Source organism: Chroicocephalus ridibundus, chromosome 8 (genome assembly GCF_963924245.1).
Source record: "Chroicocephalus ridibundus chromosome 8, bChrRid1.1, whole genome shotgun sequence".
NCBI classification, from domain to species: domain Eukaryota; kingdom Metazoa; phylum Chordata; class Aves; order Charadriiformes; family Laridae; genus Chroicocephalus; species Chroicocephalus ridibundus.
In genome coordinates, this window is record NC_086291.1 from 38493262 (window position 1) to 38506658 (window position 13397).

At 53.0% G+C, this 13397-nt stretch overlaps 1 protein-coding gene across 3 annotated transcripts in view; it reads left to right on the top strand.

Annotated features, from left to right (window-relative positions):
* Positions 1–13397, top strand: part of LOC134519808 (ankyrin repeat and fibronectin type-III domain-containing protein 1-like) — a 262952-nt gene that overhangs the window by 41724 nt on the left and 207831 nt on the right. The gene's annotated exons all lie outside the window — the stretch shown is intronic.

Genomic DNA, 13397 nt, shown 5'->3' on the forward strand with positions numbered 1-13397 from the left:
TTCTGGAATTTCAGGGTTGCTGACTGTCATTTTGGATACCCTTTTTTTTTTTTTTTGTAAAAGGCCTCTTGAAAACCAGCCGGCACGTGGCCAAGCCTGGTGCTGCCTGCGCTGCTCCCTGGGCAGAGCAGACCTGGGGCAGGGGGAGGGCCGCACAGGTTCAGCTCACACCGCCCCCTCCGATTTTGGCTGAATTGACTTTTAAGTTGCTTTCTGCTGCCTGCCCTTGCTTGCCCTGACCTTTTCTTCCTTCCTCTCCCCTGCTTTCTGTCCTCGCAGCCTTCTCTGCAAGGTGGGAGTAATTTGGGAGGAAAGCCACCTTCATTTTTCATGCTCAACCACCAGTGCAGCTGTTGACTGTGCTGGAAATTGCCTTTGATATACGTTTACGGAGACAGTGACCTGTAAAAGAGTAAATCAAAGACTTGAAGCTATTGCCCGGGGTGTACCTTAATATGGTATAATCTCCCCTTCTGTTCCTCTGCAAATAGGAGGCAGATAAAGACGTGGCTGCAAATCAGGCAGAGTTCAGCCATGGGATGCAGCTCACCTGAAGGAGGGGGCCGAGGGTGGATGGGGCGTCCTCAGGCTCGGGAGCCTGGGAGAAGGCATATTAAGCCTGGACTTGCAGAGTTAGCTCCTGGAGCTAGAGTTCTGCACAAAGCCTGTCTGTCGATGAAGAGGATGGTTTGCACCTTTGTTTTATTTATTTTAGACTTTTTTTTACTTTCATGTGATCTACCTGTGTTTGCATCTTGGTGCTTTGAAAAGGTCTTAGTTCTCAGCGTCTCTTTGTGCTTGTCTGGCTGGGCTCTTGGGATGCCAGGGTAAAGTCCAAGGCCAGAAGAGCCCTATCCCTTATCCTGCTCCAGGGCTGAACTCGCTGCCCACTTCTCGAGGTGATTCGGAGAGATTCGGGCCATAACCAAACCTCCCAAGCAGTGGTGCCCAATGCAGCAGATCAGCCCCACCAGTGCCTCTTGGTAGAGACACCGACACTCCAGTCCTCTGGGCTGATGAACTGACTGTAATGTGAAAGCTGTTCAAATTGCCAGAGCTGCCCTATTATCCGTTAATCTTATTCCTGAGCCCTGTGGGGCTTCTTGTGCTGTTACAAGTGCATTCATCCGTGAGGCTTTCACAGGTCTGGCTGCTCTGATCGCAGCTCACATCTCTGTGTATCTTGGCCGATATTGGGCTGCCAGCAGATGTGTGCAGTGAAAACGTGGCCTATTTGATGTCCTCTGGTATTTCCCACCTTCACTGCTTGTTTTAAATTTTTCCTGCTCCCTGCACAAGATGCAGAGTGACCTTTTAAAGCTGTTTTCCTGGATGTGTGTAAGGATGTTACCTGATTTTTTTTTTCTTTTTTTTTTTTTTTTCTTCGCAAAAGCATTGTGGAGTGCCCGCTCTGCAACCCTGGGGGTGGCAGGAGGCATCCCAAGCCGTTGGCAGTGTGTTGGGGAGGACGTGGGTGACACTGGCTCGGTGACTGTCCCTCCTGCAGGGTGAGAGGATCCTTCCCTGGTGCATCATTCCTGCTTTATCCTGCTGGCGTGGGGACCAGGAGGATGGCCCTGCTCAGCGGCATTCCTGCCTGGTCACCCCATGGCTGAGTGCAGCATCGCCAAAACCAGACCAGTCAGGCAGGGAGATGCTTCGCAGCAGCGGCTGGTGGGACACCCTGCTGCAAGCACCAAGCGAAAAACCAACCCTTGATGCCTCCAGCCCCATTCCACTCTGTTTGTGGCCAAATTTCTTGGCGGAGTCAGCGAGGAGGCCCAGGTCATGGCTTGTGGTGCCTGATCCTGCCATGGTCCCCATAGCAGAGAGGAGCACGCGTTTTGCTGCAGATGGAGGGAAAACTTGGCTTTATTTGAAAAATGCGTGGCTGGAAAGACACAACTGAGTTGGAAACATCACCCAGGTCGGGCAGAACCTAGGGATATTAGAGTGAAAAAGTACCAGGTTGTTTCTTGCAGCTTCAATACTGCAGAGCAACATGGGGTGGCCCGTGGCCATCGTGAGTCCTGGTTGCCCACGCTGTGTGGCCCTGCTCTGTCTGTGCTCTGCAGCAGCTCATGCAAAGAAACCCCAGGGGTTTGCCAAGTATCCTGAAACTGCAGCACCAGGTGTCCCATGGGGACCCAACCTGAGGGCAGAGCTGTCGTGGGACCAGTGGAGATGAGCCACACGAGGCCACACTGCACTGGGGAAACCCATCAATTTTTACTTTTAAACTGTGTCTACCCAGGTTCGGTTTTTGCTTTTTGTGTGTTGGCAAAGGGTTGCCGTGGTCAGTCTCCAGGAGCTTGAGGAAGACTCTGAAGAGAATGATGAGGGCTCCTGACTTTGTTGGGGTAGTGACTTCTTTTTCCAGAATTTCTTCTGGGGGTTTTGGGAGTGAGGGGTTTTCCCTGCGTGCCCCGGGCACCAGCTGGCACACCGGTGGGCAGCAGTCTGGGGGCTTACTGAGGCGCTTGCTCCTTCCACTGGAAGTGGAGGCCGAGGTGGGTTTGGGGGTCTGACAGCAGATGTGACCATGATGTGACAAAAGGGTTGGTTCAGAGGGCAGAGAGCTGCTGTCAGTGAGCTGGGATCAATGCAGAGGCATCCAGCACAGCGTCAGGATTGAGTAAGATGCAGTCTTCCTTTTTTCTTTCTTTTTCTTGTTTTCCCTCTTTTCCTGACAAGGTGACACTGCTGGGAAACCACTCCTGTGCCCCCAAAGCATGGTCAGCCTGTCACACAGATGGGGAACTGCTGGGGCCTGGGATAACTGCGCAGCAGAGAAATAGCCTGAGACACCTTCTTGAACCCCTCCCGGGAGGGAAAGCAGCACCTCGAGTTTTGCCTCCAGGCCTGTAGGAGGGGGCTTATCCCAATTTTAATCATTTGGGGAATTGCACAATGCTGAGCTGCACCGCTGAGCTCTGCCTGCCTCCGGCAGCCCGCTGGTGGTGACGTCCAAGGCAATTCCCTGGGGCCCGTGGCCGAAGGACTGGTCTCTGCCCCAGTTAATTCATCTGCAGTTCTGCGACGCCTGAGGCTGGGGGACTCGGACCTGAGAAGGAAGCAGGGAGCTTGGGTCTGCTCTTGTGCTGTCATGATGCTCCCTGTGACTCCCACCTATTGCTTTTGCAAGCATCGGGCGATGAGGGATCCTGCAGTCCTGCCCAGGGCGAAGCAGACACGGCGACTGGGGCTCGTCAGCATTTGGGAGGCTGTGACGCAGCTCACGGACCTGCCAGAGGTGCCGGCAGAGGCTTCCTGGCCGCTGCCGGTTGCTGCCCGGGACGGTGAAGCTGCGCAACCCTGCAGGTAACGTGCTGCTGTTTCCTGCCCCGTGCACTGAGGAGCGTGGCTGAGGTGTGACTGTGCTGGTGGTGTCTGTCCTCGTGCAGAGGTGCACATTGTGGCCAAGATAAGGTTCACAGAAACGTGAGGAACAAACAAACCCCTCTGTGGTGTATTTCAAGCTATTTTGCTCTCTTTTGGATGTGTTAAGGCTTTGGGGGCTGCTTGGCGTTTTACCTTGAGGCAACCCGTGTGTGTATACATTGATGCACAGCAGTAGCTCACGCAGGGGATGTACTAAGTAGCCTGTTCTGTCAGACGCCCTTATGATGCTGGTTTTTAGATATTTGACATGAAGAACTGTTGACCTCAGTGCCTTGTGCCCCACCATCTCCTCTCCCATGGTGGCTGGTAACTGGTGCAGAAGTTTCAATCTCCAAATTGCTTTACCTCTTAAGTGAAAATTATATTTCCTGCCTGTTGGTTGTTTCCCAGCAGTAGCTGTGCAGAGCACTTGCTGTGAGTTATTTTTCTTACCACGTTGACGTTGGTGGTGGGGTTGGAGGTTCCGTGGGCTTTGCTGCCATGAAGTGTGGCTGCGGTACTGTACATCCTTCCTCCACGTGGCTCTGCTCCCTGCCTTCCCCCTCTGCTGCCCCTGTGTCAAAGCACAGCTGGACAGACCCCAGGGCGGGTGTTTGTAAAAGGTGTTGCTTTACAGCCTCTTGGGGGGAGGGTGTTGAATTATGGTACAAATCCAGTGGATCCTTGACCTTGGCTGTTTGGCAGAAACAACCTTGGCTAAACCCTGTGGCCAATTAGCCCTTAAATATTTGTTTTGTTTGTTTTAAACGTGCTTCACTATCCAGTTGTCCTGGATGTGCAGTAGTTATGCTGCCTTTCCCCATGGCGTCCAGGCTCCAGCAGGATCCTAGGATGCACTGCAAGGGGCGGTGTGGTGTCCCCCTGCAGCTCCTCAGGGTCCAGCTTCGTGTCCTGTATCGTCTGATGGGTGGTGGGGAAAGGTCTGGGCCCCCATGCCCCCAGCCGAGCCACCTCCCTCCATTGCCCTCGTGTCAGGTCCGGCAGTTGTGTGGCCATGGGATGAGTCAGCTCACTCCATTACTGAGTGCTGGGGGAGTGTGGGTGGACCGGGTTGTTTTTTGGTTCCTACCAGACCAGCTCAGCTGACTCATCTCAGGACTGCATGGCCCATTTCTGCTGATGGTGTTTTGAGTTTGCTGTTCCAAAGGTTACGGTCTCTGTTCCCAGGTGAGTGACTGCCCAGAAGCCTCCCCAGGGTTTCCTTCCCCTCTGCCAGTAGCATGGCAGCATCTGTTGATGGCAGCAGCAGCAAGGTGAATGTAGGAATAGGGCATCAGCTGGGAAGAGCTGACATGAGCAGAGCATGCAGGATGCTGGCAGGGTCTCCCCGCTTCCCTCATTTTTCCCCAGCGGGAGAAACCTTGGTCACACCATGCAAGGTTGGAGTGTTGGGTGTGGACCATGTGTTAACAGCATAGAATCATAGAATGTGTTGGGTTGGAAGGGACCCTTAAAGGCCAACTAGTCCAACCCCCCTGCAGTGAGCAGGGACATCTCTAACTAGATCAGGTTGCTCAGAGCCTCATCCAGCCTGGCCTTGAATGTCTCCAGGATGGGGCCTCCACCACCTCTCTGGGCAACCTGTTCCAGTGTCTCACCACCCTCAGTATAAAGAACTTCTTCCTAATGTCTCATCTAAACCTCCCTGCTCTAGTTTAAACCGTTGCGCCTCGTCCTATCACTCCATGCCCCTGCCAACAGCCCCTCCCCAGCTTTCCTGGGGCCCCTTTAGGGACTGGAAGGTCTCCCTGGAGCCTTCTCTTCTCCGAGCTGAACCCCCCCAGCTCTCTCAGCCTGTCCTCACAGCAGAGGGGCTCCAGCCCTTTGATCATCTTCATGGCCTCCTCTGGCCCCACTCCAACAGTTCCATGTCCTTCTTGTGCTGAGGGCTCCAGAGCTGGACACGGTGCTCCAGGTGGGGTCATGAGCATGAGTTGTGTAGAAGAGAGCTCTGGAGACAGTGAGGCCCCTCAGGGCTCATGCAGACTGACCTGCAGTGTGGCGGCTTGTGCTGCAAGACAGGGGACTTCCCGGGAGCCCACTGTGCTGCTACCCCATGAGGCCACAGCTAATCCCACCAAGCCCCAGGGACCGCAGGTATCACTGAGGTCCCAGGGCTTGAAGAGCTGCTGTCCGTCCCCTAAGCAGCTCTTTAATTAAAGGTCTTTCATGACTAATGATATGGCGAGTATCTGAGCAGAGAAAGCAATGGCTTGGGGCTGTCTGGCGGCGGAGATCATCTCTGGTGAGGAGTCTCGATATGCAACATCTCATTTTGGTGGCGTTGACCATCTGCGTAATTGTCTTTGTTCTGCCCGGTGCGGGCTTTACATATTTTTGCTTTTATTGTGAAGGATACGACGTGATCTGGTTTGTCAGTGCTTTTACTTTATGGAAATAAGTTGAGTATTTGTTTTCCCCTGGGTGTTATTTGGGCTCTGTACTCTGGCAGTCCTAGATGTTTTAATTTTACAACTAGCATTTTGGAAGTTTTAGAGGTTTGTTTTTACTTTGTTTTAATTAAATCGCTATAACCTGGGGGAAATCTTTTGGCTGAATTTAAACGGGAAGCCTTATGCTGAGTAAATCCAGCCTCCCCGTCTATCTGATGATTGTGCTGCTCAGAGCTTTGACATGAAAAGTTAAAATTTGACTGCAGGCTTGAAAGTTTGCAATCATTGACTGCAACAGCACGGCCAGCTCTCTGTCGTAAGAGGATTACGTTAATCTATTGTTTGGGAAAGAAGCTGAGATTTTAATAGACTCTATTTTGATGCAGAAATGGGATAATTGCTGGGTGAGAGGAGAGAAGAAAAAGGTTGGAAACAGCAATGTCCTTCCCTGGTGCATGCAGGTCTGCTGCCCGTTCACAAATGTCGGGGCAAGTTTTGGGTCCTGAAGCCTAGAGAAGGGGAGCTGCTCAGCACCATGCTGCCATGTCTCTAGGATCAATGGAAAGACTTTCATACAACTCGGGAGGGAAGCTCGAGGGCACGGATGAGTAATTTCCCCGAGGGGTTGTTGCATTTCTCCATAATTCACTTCAGAGCAGGCCACGCCGAGTGCTTGACGGGAGAAGGTTGGAGGCTCATCCTGCTCATTCTGGTACGTGTGAAGGGGATCTCCTTCTGCTGGCAGTTAATGGCTTTTTTGCCAGCTCGCTCTCCATCCTGCGGCCACCGTGTGCTACCCCCTTATCCCAGTGAGCCCTCGGGAGGGCTCACCCGCAGCCTGGCGTCAGCCTGGGTGGTATCCATCGGTCGCAGAGAAGGTAGGAAGCTGCACGCAGAGTGGCCGGGGTGGAGGAGGCAGCAGGGGCATGGTGAGCAGCCCCTGTGGCACGATCAGGATCAGGAGGAGCAGGGAGAGCACAACACGGAGTGAAAGCCGTGCAGCTGGCGTGTCTTTGCACCACAGGCCGGCAGCCGGGCACGACCTTTCCATCCCTCTTTTGCCACTTCTGGGCTCCCTCTTCCTCCGACTGGATCACTGCAAGTCCTGGCACCTTTTGGGAAGGGGGAAGGGAGAAGGGAGAAGGGAGATGTCCATGAGCAGCCTTGAGGTGCCTCAGAGGTTGTGTGCTGCGAAGGAAACCCTTGTAACAACAGCTGGAGGCCTGACGGTGGGGAGGGAGACTGTTTGCGGGGAGCCGGGCGTAGGAGGGGGCTGCTGCTCGTCAGGGATCTGGATAGACAGAAATAGCTGTTTATGAATGCAGGCAGCCGTATTGATTGGAGTCTGGTGACTCTCCCAGCCTGGAGACTGCTCGCTCCATATTGATTATTATTATTTTTTTTTTCTAAAGACCGATGAAGTTTGCTGGGCTGTAATTGCAAGAGTTATTCTCCTTTCCGTTTTCTGAAATTCTTGATCACGTTAATGAGTTCTCCAATTTTTGCTTAGGGCTTTGCCAGGGCCGGGTTTTAGAGGAAAAAGAACAACTGGCGAGTGCTGGGCTGTGGCTGTTCCCAGGCTAGTTGAGGGTGTGGGGATGGGGATGGCGTGTGCCCTGTTTTTGCCCCACTTGTTCAGAACCCGTGGTTTTGTGGGAAAGAATCAAGCGAGTTTTGGGTGGATTTCCAGCAGTGGTGGGGGGCAGAGCCAAGGTGACCGTGTACGGGCGTGGTACGGCAGAAGCAGCCCCTCGCACCCGTGAGATAGCCTCGCCAGCTCCCAGCGTCCTCAAGTTATTCTGCATTTGTTTCTCCTTTTGCTGTGTTTCCTCCCACCATGTCACTCTTTATGTTTTATACTTTCTTCAGTCCTTTTGAACTCAGCAAACTATTTTTTAGGAGGGACCAACCTAACAATATTCTCTCTTCCCCCCCCCGCCCTTAGCAAGTACATAAAAGCCCCTGTGACTCCTTCAGCTGGCTTTGCTGCCATCTGCTTTTTCCTGTCCTTATCTTTCCCCTGCAAGCCTGAGCCAGGTTTTTGTGCTGCCATCAAGGAGCGGGCACCAGGGATGTCCCTGCTGTGGGAGGTAATCATCCCTCTGTGTGCTGTGATTTAACTGCCCGGTGTTGCATGCGGGGAGAACCTTTTTAAGTGGGATGAAATGACTTGGCAGTGCCCATCCATCTGCGGGGTTAAAAAGGGAATTGGAGTTGGTGAACATGCACAGCCCGTGCTGCTCTGGAAAGGGACAGATGCTGATCACCCGCTGCAGGGGGGTGACCGGATCAGTGCTGGCGTCTCTGTGGTGAGGATTTGTGGCCACCTCCGTGCTGCTGAACTGACTGGCTTTTGGTCATGGTTACACCTCTGCTTCCTGCGTGCTTCTCTGTGAAGGCGAGTTTTGAGCCAAACTCGCTTCACCCTGCGGGGTGAGGAGTTGGGTGCCGAGGTTTTTGCTGGGCAAAAGTGCATCTTAACTCTTTCATGGAGATAATGCCCTCCCTTCTCCATGTCCCCACACAGGAGAGCAGCCCAAATTACAAAAAGAACATGTCTTTGAAGCCTCTTGCTATGTAATTCAATGCTGTTACCGAGGATGAGGGTATTTTAACTGTACCTTGGGCAGCACATCTGGAGTTGCTGGAATTGGAAAATTGTGCTAAATGGGTTCTAATGCAGCGATACGCCAGACAAATTAGTAAATTGATGCTACTGGTTTATGCTAGGTGTCGGCACTGAAATTTGTATGTAATGCAATATAACTGACAATTAAAGCAAAGTGCCTAGTTAGACTGAAATTATAGTGCCTCTCCTATACTCTGCTTTTTATTACAGCTGTGTTAAAATGCAGCACTTCTGTAGGGCTTCGCAGCTCTCCCACGAGCGTGCGTGAGTCCCAGGGCTGGGCTGGTTTGGGGAGAAGTCCCAGGCATGCGTGAGTCCCGGGCCACGTTTCTCCAGGGCTGATGGCGACAGCAAGGACCCACAGTTTGTTGTGCCACTGTGGCACCACGTTTACACGTGGCGCAGGCATATTTACTGCAGGGGTGATACAAAACAAAACAAAACAAAAAAGTCTTATACTTGGAACTGTTAGTCTTCTTGAAAAGCTCTCTGCCCCCAAACTGGTTTTAGCGAAGATGTGTGTGTCTCTTCTGTTTGGTGCTCCTCTCTTCCCTCTTTTCCTCGAGGCTGAATGGCATTACGGCGGGTGCGCACCAAGATTGTCTGTGGGGATGCTCCCCGAGGCTGAGCTCCGGGGAAGCTGAGGAGGGACAGCGTGCCCTTGCCGGGGTCCCTGCAGGCAGGGCAGGGGTGGGCTCTGTGGGGAGACAGACCTGCAGGCTGTCCCGCTGCACCCCACTATTTAGCTGTGCTAGGTTTGAGGCTTCACCAGCACCCAAGAAGCCCAACACAGCCGGCGTGTAGCGCAAGGAAAGGAGCAGAGTGCCACACACCTGGGCTGGCCACCTGCGCTGTCACAACATGCTTTTGTCAAATGCTGCCAGCGCCCGGGGAGGGACCACGGCACAGTGGGTGCTTTTGGTGGTGCTGCTGCTGCTGGGGCTGCTTCCAGGAAGGGGGGGCTGTGCTCACCACCACACAGCTTCACAGAAACACCTGTAGCGATGCTTGGCAAGCTTCCCGGGAGGCCACTCCAGGCTGAAGTTGGTTTTCCAGTAAGTACAGCAGCTCTGTTGCTGCATCTTTGAGTGTCCCCCTTGACCTGGCGGATGGAGGTGTGGGGTGCTGCGGCAGGGCTGGGAGCAGAGGAGGGATCTGAGCTGGGGGAGCATCTCTGCAGGGGTTGGAGGAACAGCTGGAGAGGGGGGAACGTCCTGCCTGTGCCCGGCTTGTACATGTGTGCCTACAGAGGCTGCCCAGGGCTGCACCCGAGGCAGCGGTGGCCTGATGCCTCCAGTTCCTGACGCATCTTTCTTAGATGGAAGCTTTTGGGTAGGGAGTGCCTTGCACAACGGTGTGCTGGTAGCGGTCTTAAGTGACCGTTCCTGTGCCTTTGTCCCTTCAAAGAGCGGTCAACGGTCGCTGACAGAGTTTTATATTCTCATTTTGCATGATCTCTGCATGATGCACCATGTCATGCTGATGCCGTCTTCTGGTCCGGCTACAAAGAGGGTACTTACAGAATTATTTTAATCTCCTAAAGATCTAAATGACATGGGACGTTGGAGGTCTTGTATATCTTTGTAATGTAATGTTTTAACAGGGGGGTGTGTGTGCTTTTTTTTGGCCTTTTGGGACATTTAAATGTTTCTTGTAGTCTCTTGTGCATCTATTTCTTAAATCAGTTCATATTTGCATTTAACGTGTTTCTTTGTGTGCACATGGTGATAATTGGTTTTGTTCATCCTGTGAAATGCTGTATTTCAGTTTTATTTTTGTAACTATCTGTCGTGGTTTAGCCTCAGACGGCAACAAAGAACCACGTGCCGCTCGCTCGCGCCTTCCTAATACAGGAAGAATCGTAAGAAAAGGCAAGACTCTTGGGTTGAGACAAAGGCAGTTTAACAGAACAGCAAAGGGAACAGGCAAACAACAACAACAACACGGACAGGAGAATATACAAACGCGATTACGGAACCGCCTCTCGCCCTCCCCGGCCGGACCCAGGACGCCCCAGCCCACTTTTAAGCAGCAACTTCCTGCCCCCTCCCCCGGCAGCTCAGGGTGGGCGTGGCTCACATGGCATGGAATACCAGGAAAAATTAACCCTATCCCCACCGGAACCAGGACACTATCCTGCAACATTTGACGGCACTTTGGTACAACTGGTTGTGGAAAATGGGGGTTCAGTCATTGTGGGTGTGTGTAGAAACAGGGTGGAAGAATTTTATTTCCTAAACCCCAAGAGTTAACGGTCAGAAGTTACCTTGCCCTTCAAAAAAATGGCGATTATCAAAATTCTTCATTATTGGCTTTATTCATTTATGTGAAGCTTGAGGGGGAGCTGATGTCTGACATCAGTGGCCAGTTGTTAGCAGTTTGGGAAATCCCTGCCCAAAAAGCCTTTGAAATCCCCATGGCACTTTCAGCTGACTTCCCAGGAGAAGTTGGTTCCTGCCCAGCTGGCACTAAAGGAAGGCTCGTGAGAAATCCTCTCCAACCTGACCCGAAGGCCCAGCTCTTCCCTGGGGATTAGGAAGTTGCCCCTTACTTAGTTTTGGGGGTCTCAGCAGATGGTTTTCCTTCTGGGGCAGAGGAACTCTGACCACAGCAGGTGGGAATTGGGGTACCAGGACCCACACAGTCCCTTTTGGTTTTTTTCCTGAGCAATGGCCCTGGGAAAGCTCACCCTTTGGCCCTGGGAGATCTCAGGGTGAGCAGGCAGAAGTGCCTCCTGCTCCAGGCTCCGTCCCTGATCAGCTGCGCAGGCTTTGGCTCCTCCTTTGGCCAGGCTCGCTGCTTTTCTAGGCTGTTCTACCATTGTCACTGCTTTAATTTCAAACCTGCTGTCTGGAACTCCATTTATGCGTCCTGCTGGACTCCATCCTCCACATCGCTGGAGGATGTCAGAAGAGGCAGCAGTTGCTGCTCTCGAGGTGTTAGCCAGCCTGGGAAAGGGCTGCGGGGAAAGGGAGCCTTACAACAGCCAAGGCTCTGCCAGTTTTGGAGAAATGGGGTGGGCTACTCCCAGTATGGCTTAACTCTGTCTTATCTGCTTCCCCAGACACTGGGAGGTGTGGTACCTGTGAGCATCACCTGTGCTGTCCTGGGGGGAGGGATGGGCTGCTAAGAGCAATGCTGACAGAGGAGCAGCAATGGGCTTTTCATCAGCTGGTGCAGATGATGATGATGAGCTGCTTGGGGCTGCAGCTCCCCGAGGAGCCAGTGGCTGGGAGAGAGGGTGTGTTTAACTACTGTTGGATGGTCTTGGTTGTGGAGGAGTGAGACCGAAGCCCTGGAGAAACAGGGCTGGAGCCCTCCGTCACTGTAGGAGTGGACGGAGAAGCTGTCAGGTCTGAAGAATGCCCTTTTCCTCCTTCCCTGCTTCTGTCTAGCCACACTTGAGAAATGTAACTGGAATAAAAGCTGCCCGGGGAAGACACAAAGATGCAACAAGGTACGTTTTGCTCGCTCTGGGCTCAGGAGCACTGACTGGGGGCTGCGAGGAGTCTCCCAGGGGTGGTGCAAGAGCCACCTTCCAGTGCCATCCAGCTTGTCTGGCCATGCCGGCTGGGCAGGGGACCTGGCGGAGGCCTCTGCGCTTGAGGCAGCCCCAGGACTTGTGGTGTTTGAGGTTGCTGTGAGGGAGCTGTTAGGACTTCTGCCTGAAAAAGTGTCGCGGTTGTTTGCAAGCTGGGATGGATGCCGGTTCCCGTGTTTGCACTGGCTTCCGTGTATTTGGGGAGTTTTTGAAGCGAGAAACTCTGGTCTTCCATGGCCTGAACAAGTGTATGTACAGGAATGTGCGAGATGGACCCAGACAACCATGTGGTTGCATTTATTTATGGCTTGGGTTTTTGGTTTTTTTTCTCCAAAATGTCTGCAGACAAAGGTGTGAGATGCTTGTACAAACGTCTCGGCGACGGTTGCGCGGGACTGGCCGTGCATGTGGCAGCGCTCTGTTACCCAGCACAGAAAGCCCCGGCGCCGTATGGATTTTGATTCTGCTTTAACAGTCTCCTCCACATCTCCTCTTAAAAAAATCAGATAGTCTCCTGCAAATTAAACTACTGTTTCACTTATAGAGTGTTTTGTTCTACAGTTAAGTGAAAGTGGGAAGCTGACTTTCGCATCACTGAATATGTGGCTGCAAACCCCAGCACAGCAGATCGTTAATGTGAAATTAGAGATATTTCAGCAATATCTCGGCGGATTGCCTCTGCTGCTTCATAAAAGGCGCGGAGCTCCTCGCGGAGGCAGACTGGTGTGACAGCCCTGTCTTGGAGGGCTGACCATGTCATTCCTTGTCATTCCTTCGCAGGGAAGGGCCCGGGGGCTGTTCCTTTGCCTCAGAGGAAGGGAGACAACCTTTCCCTTGCCCCAAGTCACCCCTGGAAAACCAGGGACTAAAAAGACAGAGGAGTGCCATGGGAGCTTGTGCTGCTTCTGCCCCACTGCTGGTTGTGGCTCCCCAGGGAGCCTGGTCCAAGGGACTGGGATGCAATGGGGGGCTGTGGGGCAGCAAACCTGCCTGGAGTATCACTTTTTGCTCACAGGCGGAGGTATTGATGGAGGTATTTATGGAGTTGTCTGAGCTTTCAGGCATTGATACCTTGAATCCCCCCACCCCCAACTACCCAGACGTGGAGTTTCATGAAGGCAGAGGTTCCTCCTCCTTGTTTTCAGAGTGCCGGCACTGTTGGGCTCACAAAGTGAGCTTCGCAGCCGGGCAGGAGGCCTGGCTCTCCTGCGAGAGCTGTGGCTCTACCTACCCACCCAGAAAGGAATTGCAGAACTGTGGGGTGTCCCCGGCTGTAGGGGTGTCCCTCAAGCAGCCGGAGTACAGGGAAAGACTGGCTTGTTCCTTGGAGGTGTGTCTGTCAGTCTGTCTCATCCTCCTGCTGCTTTTTCTACAGTCTTCCAAATTGCCCTTTTGTCCCCGGACAATTCCGCTTTGGCAATGCCAAAGGAGG